The sequence below is a fragment of the Microcaecilia unicolor genome, chromosome 5 (assembly GCF_901765095.1).
Source record: "Microcaecilia unicolor chromosome 5, aMicUni1.1, whole genome shotgun sequence".
NCBI lineage: Eukaryota > Metazoa > Chordata > Amphibia > Gymnophiona > Siphonopidae > Microcaecilia > Microcaecilia unicolor.
This window is the reverse complement of record NC_044035.1, coordinates 194,319,405-194,332,035: the sequence shown is the minus strand read 5'-3', so window position 1 is coordinate 194,332,035 and position 12,631 is coordinate 194,319,405. Positions and strand designations below refer to the sequence as shown.

The window sequence follows — 12,631 nt, the reverse complement described above, 5'->3', positions numbered from 1 at the left end:
ATCTGACATCACTCAACCAATCAGCTTATCAGAGAAAGACAGGGGTTTTTTTTCTTAACTGTTTAGAATCTTGGCTGTCCCAACCCCCATAGAAGTTACTGCAAAACTTCCTACACAGAGCATTTCAAAGTCAATTGTAACCTGACTTGTACCCAAAACAGCAAGGAACATTTTATAGTACAATCCCCACCTAATCATGGGTTATTTTTTTGTAAAATAAAACCATATTTAAGAAACACCTCACACTTCACCTAACTCCATTAATAATTCCCAAACTAACTTTAAACCTCCAGCCAGCAGCATCCACCAAAACCAAAACCCTGAGCCCCAGGAAAAAAAACATTTAATATATGTTACCATATATTACAGTATCGTCCCTTCTTTTCTCAGTCCCTCTCCTCCGAAGTCTACCTTTATTGTGGGTCAAAAATCACCAGCGGTGGCAGCAATCATATACACTGCCCTGCCGCCTTTTCCCTACTGTGGCCTGCCTTCTCTGATGTAACTTCCTGTTTTCTCAGAGGTGGAATACAGTAGAGAGAAGACATTGGGGCCAGTGGCAGGGCAGGGTATCAGAATTGTTGGAATGTAATTGTATTTTACATGCATTGCCTGTCACCTATTATTTCTCTGTGATTACTCTGTGACCTCTGATGTGAATTACTTAGAGAGGTCACACAGCTATGCAACTTCCTGTGGGGGTTAGATGCAGCACATGCAGCACATGGAGCACATGGAGCTCATGATCTCTCCTAACCTGAGAGAATCTATGATGGTGTGAGCATCCATTACCATCTAAGCACATGGAAGGAGCTGATAAGACAAATGTATAGTAATATGTATATATAAGCCTGTCTGATTATAATCTAACTACAAACTGTGAGTAAACAGATGTTTTGTTACTTCAACTTTAAAGTGACTCAGCAGTGAATTATTCAGGGGTGAATGAGAGAGAGATGAAGAAAGAAATTAACATTTCTAAAGCTGAAGCTGTGTGTACTAAGATCTGCTAATTATTTACTACAAATAATCCAACAAAAGGGTTATGGGCCCAGGGCTCAGGAATTGAAAAAGAAGAGAAATATTACCAGGCAGAAAAAAAAGGCCACATTTTTCTCTTAAGTTTTAAAGGAAAGATTCAGTCTGTCTCTCTCTCCCCCCACACAGCAGACAGAAGGCTAAGAAAATGGCTGAGGGAAGAAATTCACCATTGTTCTACTCTCTCAAGGTGCCTAAATTAACTGAGTTTAATTATCAGCAGTGGGAACTAAGATTCATATGTCTCCTTCGAGCAAAAGGATTAAATATATGCTTAGACCAAGACAGAACAGATGAAAATATGGCTGAATGGGACAATGCAAACTATTATGTGAAGTGCATGCTTTTGGAAGCTCTCTCAGAGAAACAAGCCATATTAGTGGAGGGAAAAGATACACCAAAGGACATTTTATATAAACTGAGAACTATGTATGCAACTACATATGCAAAGCAGCAACCAATTTGGTTGGCAGAGTTGAATGAAACCAAATTAAGGGATAAAAGTAAATGTAATGATCACATTATGCATCTTATGTCTTCATTTCAAAAGTTAGAACTTTCTGGAATTCCCATGTGTGATGCATTGAAAAGAGCATTTCTTTTTACCTCACTATCAAAGAAGTTTGATGTTTTTAGGTCTGTAAATGAGGCCATTGAAGGGCAATCTTTTGAACAGGCAACATCAAAACTAAGGCAGGAATGCATAATAAATGATTCTGAGGAGATGTGTTCTCAAAGTCAGTCAGAGAGAAATGAAACAAATTTCTTGGCAAAGAACAGAGGAAGGCGGAGCTATGGGAAAACTCCACCCAAGGGCAAGCTGATTTGCTACTCATGTGGAAAGGAGGGACATGTATCTAAATGGTGTAAGGAAACACAAAACACTCCCTCTAGCTCACCTAAGCCAATGGAACTAAAGAATTCTCCAACCAGGAAATGTATGAAGGACAAAGATAAACACAAGGGCTTTCTAATGGCAGAAAAATCTTTGACTATGGTAAATAATAATTCAAATGAAAGTACTTGGATTTTGGATTCAGGGAGCACATGCCATTTAACCAATTGTAAGGATTTCTTTCAGGAAATGTGTCCAGAGGAAGGTATTCTTAAAACTGCAAACGCAGGGACTGCTAAGATCCAAGCAAAAGGTATTGGATTCTTAAAATGCAAAGTGTCTAATGAAGTTAAAGAAATTCCTGTAAGTGATGTCTTGTATATTCCCCAAGCAGTTTGCAATATGCTTAGTGTATCTACATTAGATAAGAAGGGATTTGTGATTCATTTTGAAAACAGTAAGTGCACAATCTCTAAAAATGATGAAGTGTATGCTGAAGCTTTTATGCATAATGATGTTTATAAACTGAGCATTTCAGGTGAAGCCTCACATATGGCGCAAGTAAGGAAGAATGATGGTAAATGTAGTCTGGAAATCTGGCATCGCCGCCTGGGACATCGTGATTCTAAGGTGATCCAGGATCTTTACAGTAAGCAACTGGCCACCGGCATTCAGATAAGTGCAAATGCTGGTAAAATGGAGAAATGCATAGACTGTGTTACTCAAAAAGGTGTGAGACCCTCATTTCCTGCATACACAGGAAATAGGAGTAATAAAGTGCTGGACTTAATACACAGTGACTTATGTGGACCGTTTAATATCCCATCATTGGGAAATAACAGATTTGTGCTAATATTCTTGGATGATTTCTCTAGATATTGTGTGGCCTATTTGCTGAAAGAAAAAAGTCAAGTCACAGACATGCTGAAGAAATACGTAGCCATGGTGAGCAATAAATTTGAAAGAAAACCAAAGGTTCTTCAGACCGACAATGGTGGTGAGTTCACTTCACAAAGCAAGCGCACATTTCTAGAACAAGAAGGCATTCAACATATCACAACAGTAGCTTATACACCAGAGCAAAATTCTGTTGCAGAGAGAAAATTTAGGTCACTTGTGGAAATGACCAGATGTATGCTGTCAGATAGCAATCTCCCTAAAAGACTATGGGGGGAAGCAATTCTCACAGCAGTGTACCTACAAAACAGAATGCCAACTAAAGGCGCTGAGCGCACACCACATGAGACATGGCATGGTAGGAAGCCAAACCTGTCACACATAAGAACATTTGGAAGTACAGCATATGCTCATGAACCAAAGCAAAGAAGGCATAAGCTGGATTCCACAACAGAAAGGGGCATTTTAGTTGGCTATGCTCCAGGACACAAAGGATATAGAATTTTGAATCTGAAAACTGGCATTGTTGGCATAAGACATGTTACATATTTTGATGAAAACAAAAGGGTTGATAAAGGCTGGATTATCCCAGATGAGCCTTATCATCCAGAATATGAAACTAGAACCATAATAGACATGCCAGTGTATATAAATGCCATACCAAGGCAGATGTCTGAAAGCAACTCACCTGTATCTAACGAGGAACAGGCAGAGGAAGCAGACACAGAAAGGATCATTGAAGAAGACAGTACAGTTGGAGAAGGGAAATCAATTGGAGAAGAATTCTCAGATTTAGAGGATGCGGAAAGGTCAGACCAACCTGTTGTCAGACGCTCATCCAGGGAAAACAAAGGTGTTCCACCCCCAAGACTGTCTTACCTAACAAAGTCAGCAGAAGCTCAAGAGCCCTTAACATGGGATGAGATTGAGAAAATGTCAGCAGAAGAAGCTGCTGAATGGCATAAAGCTGCACAAGAAGAAATTGATGCATTGGATAAAAATAATACTTGGATTCTTACAAAATTACCTCCTGGCAAGAAAGCTATAGGATGCAAATGGGTATTCAAGTTAAAAAGGAATGCACAAGGAAAAGTGGAAAGGTATAAAGCCAGATTAGTCGCAAAGGGATATCTTCAAAAATATGGAGAAGATTTTGATGAAGTGTTTGCACCTGTAGTGAAACACACGACAATTAGAACACTTCTGAGCATTGCAGTCTCAAAAGGCATGCAAGTCAACCACATTGATGTGAAAACAGCGTTTCTTCACGGGGATATAACTGAAGACTTGTACATGGAACAGCCAACAGGTTTCATAAATACAAAACAAAGACAGCTAGTGTGTAAATTAAACAAAGGTCTTTATGGATTAAAGCAAAGTGAAAAATGTTGGAATGACAAATTGCATGAAATATTGACAAATTTAGGATTTAAGCAAGGTGAAGCAGATAAATGCTTGTACACTAGGTGCACAAATGGACAATATGCATACATTTTAGCTTTTGTTGATGATCTGCTCATTGCAAGCGAAAGTGAGCAAGAGTACAAGGACATTGTAAAATGTTTAAACCAGAATGTTGAGATAAAAGAACTTGGTAATGTGTCATACTATCTTGGTATAGAAATTGAGAAACAAAATGATGGTTCTTATCTTCTAAGCCAGAAGCAGAAAATAAATGAGCTTATTGAAAGTTTAGGTATGCAAGATGCCCAAGTTGTAAGCACTCCCATGATCACTGATTTTCTGAAGGATGAAACAGTAAGAGAACCTTTACCAGATAACATCCAATATAGATCAGCCATAGGTAAGCTTTTATATCTAGCTACCACATACAGGGCTGATATAGCAAATGCAGTAGGAATTTTGAGCAGAAGGGTCAGCTCACCTACCAAATCAGATTGGACTGCAGTTAAAAGGATGGTAAGGTATTTAAAGGGTACCATTGATTGTAAATTAAAGGTTTCAGCCAATAGTAATCCAAAACTAATATGTTACTGTGATTCAGATTGGGCAGGGGATCATTCTGATTATAAATCCACAAGTGGATATGTGTTTATGTATGGAAATGTACAAATTTCATGGGCCAGTCATAAACAAAGTATTGTGAGTTTGTCTTCTACAGAAGCTGAATACGTGGCTGTATCGGAAGCGTGCAGAGAACTGATGTGGATTGAAAAACTTATGCTGGATTTTGGTATAGCTGAACAGAGACCAATCCAGATAATGGAAGATAATCAGAGCTGCATCCGACTGTCACGGAATGACAAGGTTCAGTCACGCACCAAGCACATCGCAACGAAATACCACAACGTGCGAGAGTTGGCGAAAGAAGGGGTCATTAGTCTACACTATTGTCACACCAGTGAGATGACAGCTGACATCATGACCAAACCGTTACCCAGAGAACATTTTGTGAATCTGCGTATAAAGCTTGGACTTTGTATGAATAAATAATTGCATGACAGTTATGCATGAGAAGGGGTTTGTTGGAATGTAATTGTATTTTACATGCATTGCCTGTCACCTATTATTTCTCTGTGATTACTCTGTGACCTCTGATGTGAATTACTTAGAGAGGTCACACAGCTATGCAACTTCCTGTGGGGGTTAGATGCAGCACATGCAGCACATGGAGCACATGGAGCTCATGATCTCTCCTAACCTGAGAGAATCTATGGTGGTGTGAGCATCCATTACCATCTAAGCACATGGAAGGAGCTGATAAGACAAATGTATAGTAATATGTATATATAAGCCTGTCTGATTATAATCTAACTACAAACTGTGAGTAAACAGATGTTTTGTTACTTCAACTTTAAAGTGACTCAGCAGTGAATTATTCAGGGGTGAATGAGAGAGAGATGAAGAAAGAAATTAACATTTCTAAAGCTGAAGCTGTGTGTACTAAGATCTGCTAATTATTTACTACAAATAATCCAACAAGAATGACTGCCACCGCCGGTGACTTTTGGCCCACAAATGAAGGTAGAGTGGGGGTGGGGGATGGAAGGCAAGATGCTGGCACGGGGTGAGGAAAGGCACTGAAGGGAGAGATGAACTAGCTGGAGGGGGCGGAAGCTTGCAAGCAGGCAGGCCAGTCGGCGGCAAGATGCTGCTCCCTGAAAAGTGCTACCTGAGGCCTTCACCTCAGTTGGCCTAATTATAGGTCTGACCCTAACAGGATTCTTTCCAAACTTAAACTAATCTGAAGACTAAGAACTATCTTCCATTACATGGGAAACTCTCTCCTCCTTAGTCTTATTATAATAGGAATGGATAGTGTGAGGGAGTGGGTGATACAAGGCAGGGTTTCCTTAGGAACACTCCGTCACTGAAGCAAAGCCATCTTAAGAATAGGTATTTTAGCCTGCCTGACCAGGAGGTTGGGGCTCAAGCACAGAACAGGAAGTTAAAAGCCATCTGGCAGAACAGAATAGGAAGACCCGGAGCAAGAATCCTCCTGGGGTGTTCTGGCTTGGCTGCAGTACCTGAGAGGAGTTCGAGGGAACAAGAGTGGCCTTAGCTCAGATGCTTTCACTTTGTTTTGTAAGAACCCTCAAGTCTATGCCTCCAGGGATTCCAGGGATTATGTGAGAGGTAAATAAGACTGCCAAGGTAGGCCAATCATCCCTCAATTGTTGGAACTGTGATTATGTTAGAGAAGGTTATTGCATATTGAAGTGTGGATCCATGCCAGGGACAGGCTACTGAAACTGGAACAGTATTCAAAGAGATTTTATTAGATGTACCAAGTGTGTGGTGAAACGGGTTGATTTTCCAATTGTGTATTTTATTTTTTTATTTTTGTTACATTTGTACCCCACGCTTCCCACTCATGGCAGGCTCAATGCGGCTTACATGGGGCAATGGAGGGTTAAGTGACTTGCCCAGAGTGTTTTGACTTTTACCTGCAACCAATGTCCAATGTGTGCCATATTTTGTGAGGTCCTGCAGCCAGCCACTAGCCACGTTGCCAAAGAGACAGCTTCAGACTTGCTTTCCTCTCCATAAATTCTTTGATAAAGGAATAGCTCATACAGATCCGTGAAATAAACCTGCAGTTACTCCCCTGCACAGCTACTTGTTGTCTGTGTGCTTCCTTGTACCACATCACAGACATGATACACTATCCAGCTTGTAATCGAAAGACAAAAACGCCTATATTGCGACCTAAATCGGGAGATAGGTGTTCATCTCCCAAAAACGAATAAATCAATATAATGGAAACCAAAGTGTCAGTGCGTCCATGTTGCTTCTACGTTTACTTAAAAACGCCCAAATAAGGGGCGTGTCGGGGGCGAGTTAGGGGCGCTGATACGACGTGGATGTGTACAACGTATAACGGATAGCAAAATGGCTCTGGTTGAGCGCGAAGATGGGCGTAATACTTTGGACCCGAAATAAAAGCGACCAGAGCAAGGGGGAAATCGTCCTTAGACCCATTACCGATTGTGTGTAGTTGGAGAGTGGCGAGATCGTTGGTGGAAGAGCTGAATTGGTGGTTGCAGAGAGAAAGCCGAGCGTGCTGAGTACCTGTGACGTTCGTCTGTGTGCCCTGCCTCTTTTGTGACTTACCCTTTGACCTTTCCCTACTCCTACTCCTTTGCTCCATCGCCCCCTTCCCCTCCCCCTATCCCTCCCCATTCACTGTTCCCACGTGTATACTCTATTCCCTGACCTCCGTTTGTCCTGGCCACTGGGAGTTTTCAATCCGTATTAGCTGCTAACACAGGGCTCACCCAGGCTTCTATTTCACACTGTCTCACCCAGTTCCTGGATGCCTTTCTAACTCACACCTCACACTACATCACTTTCCCCACCACCACCCAGGCCCTGCACAACAACATGGCTGCCTTCTATGCTCTTGCTAGATTCCCCTCGGTCATCGGTGTGATAGACTGCACACGCGTAGCCCTCAGACCCCCCTGGCCACACGAAGCCATCTACAGAAATAGGAAGGCATTTCATTCTATGAACATGCAAGTTGTATGTGATGCCCAGGGGGAGATATTAGACGTGTGTGCCAGGTACCCCGGGTCCACCCATGATGCCTACATCCTACAGCATTCGGGCATCTTCCGCAGGTTCGAGCGAGGGGAGTTCATTCGTGGATGGCTACTAGATAAGTGCAACATGCTTGTACCCATACTATACCTCCTCCACTGGGCAACCCTCCGCCCTGGCTTCTTCCACCTCACTCCACAACCCACTATCCAAATCCCCCCTCCTCCCCCCCCCGTACCTGCTCCAAGCAATACACACTCATCTATCTCATTCTGCTTTTCTCCAAAGGTGACCGAGGCTACCCACAGAGGACATGGCTCATGACCCCCCTGATCCACCCACAACCAGAGGCAGAAGAAGCCTACAACAGGAGACATCGCAGCACCCGGGGGATCATTGAGCGGACCTTTGGTTTGTTGAAAAACCGGTTCCGCTGTCTGGACCGGTCTGGAGGAGAGCTGCTCTACAGTCCAGAAAAGGTGGCCAAGATCTTTGTGGCGTGCTGCATGTTGCACAATTTGGCCCAGCACAGAGGACAGCCTCTCCCAGAGGAGCCAAAGCCACCACCAGAAGAGGCCCCAGATGACCAGGAAGAGGAGCCCCCTCCACCCCCAGCCCACAGAGCAGAGCTCAATGCTTACCAGCTTGGCGTAAGAGCAAAACAAAGACTCATTGAAACAAGTTTTAGGTGAAAGTAAGTGTACATTTATTGATTTATATTAAGTGCATGTGTTCCTGTGTTCACCCCACCCCCACCACCCCCCTCCCACCAACCCTCACCCTACAGCATGTGCTATCACTTTCCCCTGCCCTTCCCCCGTCCCCTCCTAACCCTCCCACGGCCTTCCTTTGCAGCTGGTGCTGCATGGGAAGTCTGTTCAGACTCTTCAGAGGTGCTGCTCCCAGTGTCCTCCTCCGTATCCCCACAGCAGCCTGCGGCTTCGGCTGCACTGTGGAAATCTGGCCACCTTGTTGGCTGTAGGCTGGCCACACGACCCAGAATGGGAGCAGGTTTGGTGGGTGCTGCAGGAGTGGGTGCGGAGGTGGATGATCGCAACGCCCACCTCTTAGCTGGTGGTTGGTGGTCAGTGGAGGAGGAAGTTGATGGCAGGGCCTGCTCCAGCAGCACGGCTGGAGTAGGTGCTGTGACCTGAGGGCGCAGGCGTTCGATGCTCTGCTCCAGCTGTTTGAGTTCCTGGAGCACCTCCTGGTGGGCTAGGTGTTGTGCGTGCAGCACCTCCTGGTGGCCTTCGCGTTGTGCCCGGAGGAGTTCCTGGTGGGCTTGCTGCTGTGCCTCCAGTGCTTGCCGCTGCAGGTCTAGCTTCTGCTGCCGGTACTCCTCCAAGCGCATGTTGTGGCGTAGCAACTCTGTGGCCAGCCGCAGGAGTTGCCTCCTTTGGCCGGATGGCCTCTGGCGAGGAGCTGGCCCCCTATATGCATCCTCCTCCTCCTCACCAAAGTCATCCGGTGCTGGAGGTGCGGCCTCTGCTGGTGGTGCTGGTGGAGGATGAGCCTGTACTGCAGGTTCTGCTGCTGCAGGTGGTGGAGGCAGAGGCTGGACTGCTGGTGCTGCAGGTGGTGGAGGCAGAGGCTGGACGGCTGGTGCTGCAGGTGGTGGAGGCAGAGGCTGGACTGCTAGTGCTGCAGGGGGTGGAGGCAGAGGCTGGACTGCTGGTGTAGGGCGTTGGCCTTGCAGGCCACTAGGGCCAGCCTCCTCTGAGTCATCACCTGTATAGCACAAGAGTGAGGAACTGTGTTGGTGCAAATAACCCACTTTTGTCTTTCAGCATTCATATACATTGGCATGTCCCCCAACCTGATGACCCAGCAAAGAGATGGTGAGGAGGAATGGAATTGACACCGGTGCGAAAGAGAGAGCCCCACAGGCAGCTAGGTAGAGGTGGTGGATGATCAGCCAAGAGAAGGACACCACTCACAACGTTTTGGACAAGCTGTTTGTTCTATAATTGTTACCTTGAAGAACATTTCTGCATGTGTTGTGTTACTACTGACTTGCTAGACTGCATAGAACAGCTTTATGACCCCCATTACAGGCTCCTTCAGTTGAATGCATGTGGGCCACACTCACTAGAGCACAGAGGTGACAGAAGGAAATAGGCACAGTTTGGTGATGGGAAAATAGGAGGGAGTAGTAGGGAAGGAAGGCCCCCAAAGTTGTGCCACAGTAGTAACCTACACACACCCATAGGAGCCAACTGAAAAGTATTATTGGGGGTGCAAAGCCCAGTGCACAAAACTCCTCCCTGCACAGCTACATGATCTTTCCTTAATATTGGGGCTGCTCAAACACCCACAGCACCCACCCAGTCTGCTCCTATAACACACATGAACACTACCAGTACTCAAATAGAGCTTACAATTAAATTAAGATGCGCACACAGGACAAGTAGGAGGAAAGCCAATGACAACGGTAGGGATAGGGAGTAAGGGTACAGAGCAAGTGAGTAGGGGTTAGCAGGTCACAACACCATCATAAAGGTAGCCTGTTATTGTACATAAAGACAGCCACAGACACTCCCCCCCACCTCCTGCCCCCACTCCTCACCTCCCTCCCCCTGGCCCCAACTTCTATAACACAAGTGTACTGCAGCACAACAGATACCCCAACTTCATAATGAAAAACCTACCTGAGTCCTCAGCCTGGGCCGAGGTGTCGAGGGAGCCAATCCCGTGGATGCCCTCCTGGGGTAGGAGGGAGTGCACCATCAGCTCCATGGGGGTGAGGTTGGCTGTGTCATGTCCTGGGGGATTGGCCCCCGCCTTCCTCCGGACATCCCTCCTCAGCTTCCGCCACTTTCGCTTACAGTCCTCCACATCTCTCCCACAGTGGTACACAGCATTCAGGCTGTCCCGTACTGCCTCCCATTCCCGCTGCTTCGTGGTTGCAGCCAGCCTCTGCCCTGTGGGAGCAAACAGATTCCGGTGCCGTTGTTGTATCTCCTGCACCAGGAGCTCCACTTCACCGTCGCTAAAGTTACCCTTCCGGGTTGGGGGCTGAAGTGGCGGCATTGTACCAAGGGGGTTTTCGAAAATACAGAGTGGGCGTTTATATAGTCGCCAAGAACGCCCATTGACACGGGGGAATAGGCGTGTCTGATATGGGTGGTTTTTTTTTTTTTCAATTATACTCATAATTCCTAAGCGTGCCCAGCTCAGATAGCGATTTGGAGCACATGATTTCGATTATGGATAGATAATTATGGGCGACCCCACCTGCCTTCCCTTTCTTCATTGCCATCTAACCCGCCATTTCCTGCACTGGGACCTTGCCGGTTGTTCTTAAGAATCGTTTACAGGGTTTTACCCTCACTTATAATAAGGTTTGTGTTTGGCAATGTATGTTTGGGTACACCTGTGTATTTGGGGGGGGGGGGGGATTATTGCTGGCCCTCAGCCACCACGCCTTCCGTTTCCACTCTTCCACATCCCGTGAGCCTCCCTTACTTTCTCCCATTCTCTCTGCCTGCTTGTAACAGGCAGTCTGTGGGGCTGACGATATTCCTACACTCGCCCCAAATCAAGCACCCCTCGGTAAGGGACATTTCAATGAGAGAGATGTGCAGCTAATGTTCCAGATGATAAAAGGCGCACTACACAGTCTTGAAACAGACGTTCATGGTAAGCTCTCATTTGTCTGCCATCTCTTCTCTTTGTGCTCATAGTCAAGGAGTGTGCATTCACTGTATGTAGTCTGGAGTCAACTCTTAGCTGGCTGTCTTTTCACCAGGTTCCTGTGCACTGTACTGTGGGGTTGGCAGGTCCTCAGTGGTGTGGGCCAGCTGTTGGAGCTGCTGTATTGGTTCCCGGTAGGTTCCATCTTCCTTGTTTATGTGGTGAACCCCAGTCCCCATTTATGCAGTGCCCACCCATTCTGAAGCTGCATAGGAGGGGGAGGGGGAATGATATATGCAATGGATGTGTTTAGCACATTATGGAACACCTTCCTCAATTCCTCCATAGGTAGGGAACAAGAACATTTTGTCACAATTGGTAGCCTGGAAAAAATGCTCAAGGTGGCTACAGGTACTGCCAGTGAGGCCTTAAGACGTGGTGGTGAGGGAGAGGGTTCTGTGTACAGGTCGCAACCCAAAGTACCTGCAGGTGGCTACAGCCTAGTGGCTGCTGTGGCCTAGTGGTTAGAGCACCAGCCTTATAATCACAAGGTTGCTGGTTCAATTCCCACCTCAGGCAAGTCACTTCACTGTCGGTTGGCTCAGGGACAAACTTTGAGACAGACCCAGAATACCTGAATGTAACGCACCTTGATCTACCCGTCTGTATTACATTGCAACTGTGATGAAGTAACCATCCATCTAATGGGTTTCCCCTTTTCACCTCAGCACTATATACCATAGCTGATGTATTGAATGTGAAAATATGAGCCAGCTGTTTGTAGGTCCTTCTTGGGCCCCCCCCCCCCCACCACCAATGTGGCTTGTGGGTAGGGATGTCTGGCCATCAGACAGCAAACACTGTGTATGTGCTACCTGGGGTTATGTGGACATGTCTACTTGGGAGATCACACGTGCTACACAATTAATCTCTTATTGATGGCACTCTGTGTTGTGGGTCAGTATGGTGGAGGGGACGGAGGGAAAGAGGCTGGCTGGCCATTTGTGTTCATGAACACTAATATCCATCCAGCCTCCCTGGCCCACCTCCCCTGCACATATGGCCATGCAGGTTGGAATGAACAGGTGGCCTTCTGTATGACCAACATTCTCACACATACATCAACTTTCTCATTCACACTGCACATTTCATGCTATGCATATTGCTGCCTGCTTCCTCTCAACTCAACAGCACCATTTGCTTATATGTAATGCACAAGGGAGA

General features: G+C 45.9%; 1 protein-coding gene across 1 annotated transcript in view; it reads left to right on the top strand.

The window, feature by feature from the left end:
• CTRB2 (chymotrypsinogen B2) overlaps positions 1-12,631 on the top strand; it is a 141,470-nt gene that overhangs the window by 31,627 nt on the left and 97,212 nt on the right. The window lies entirely within an intron of this gene.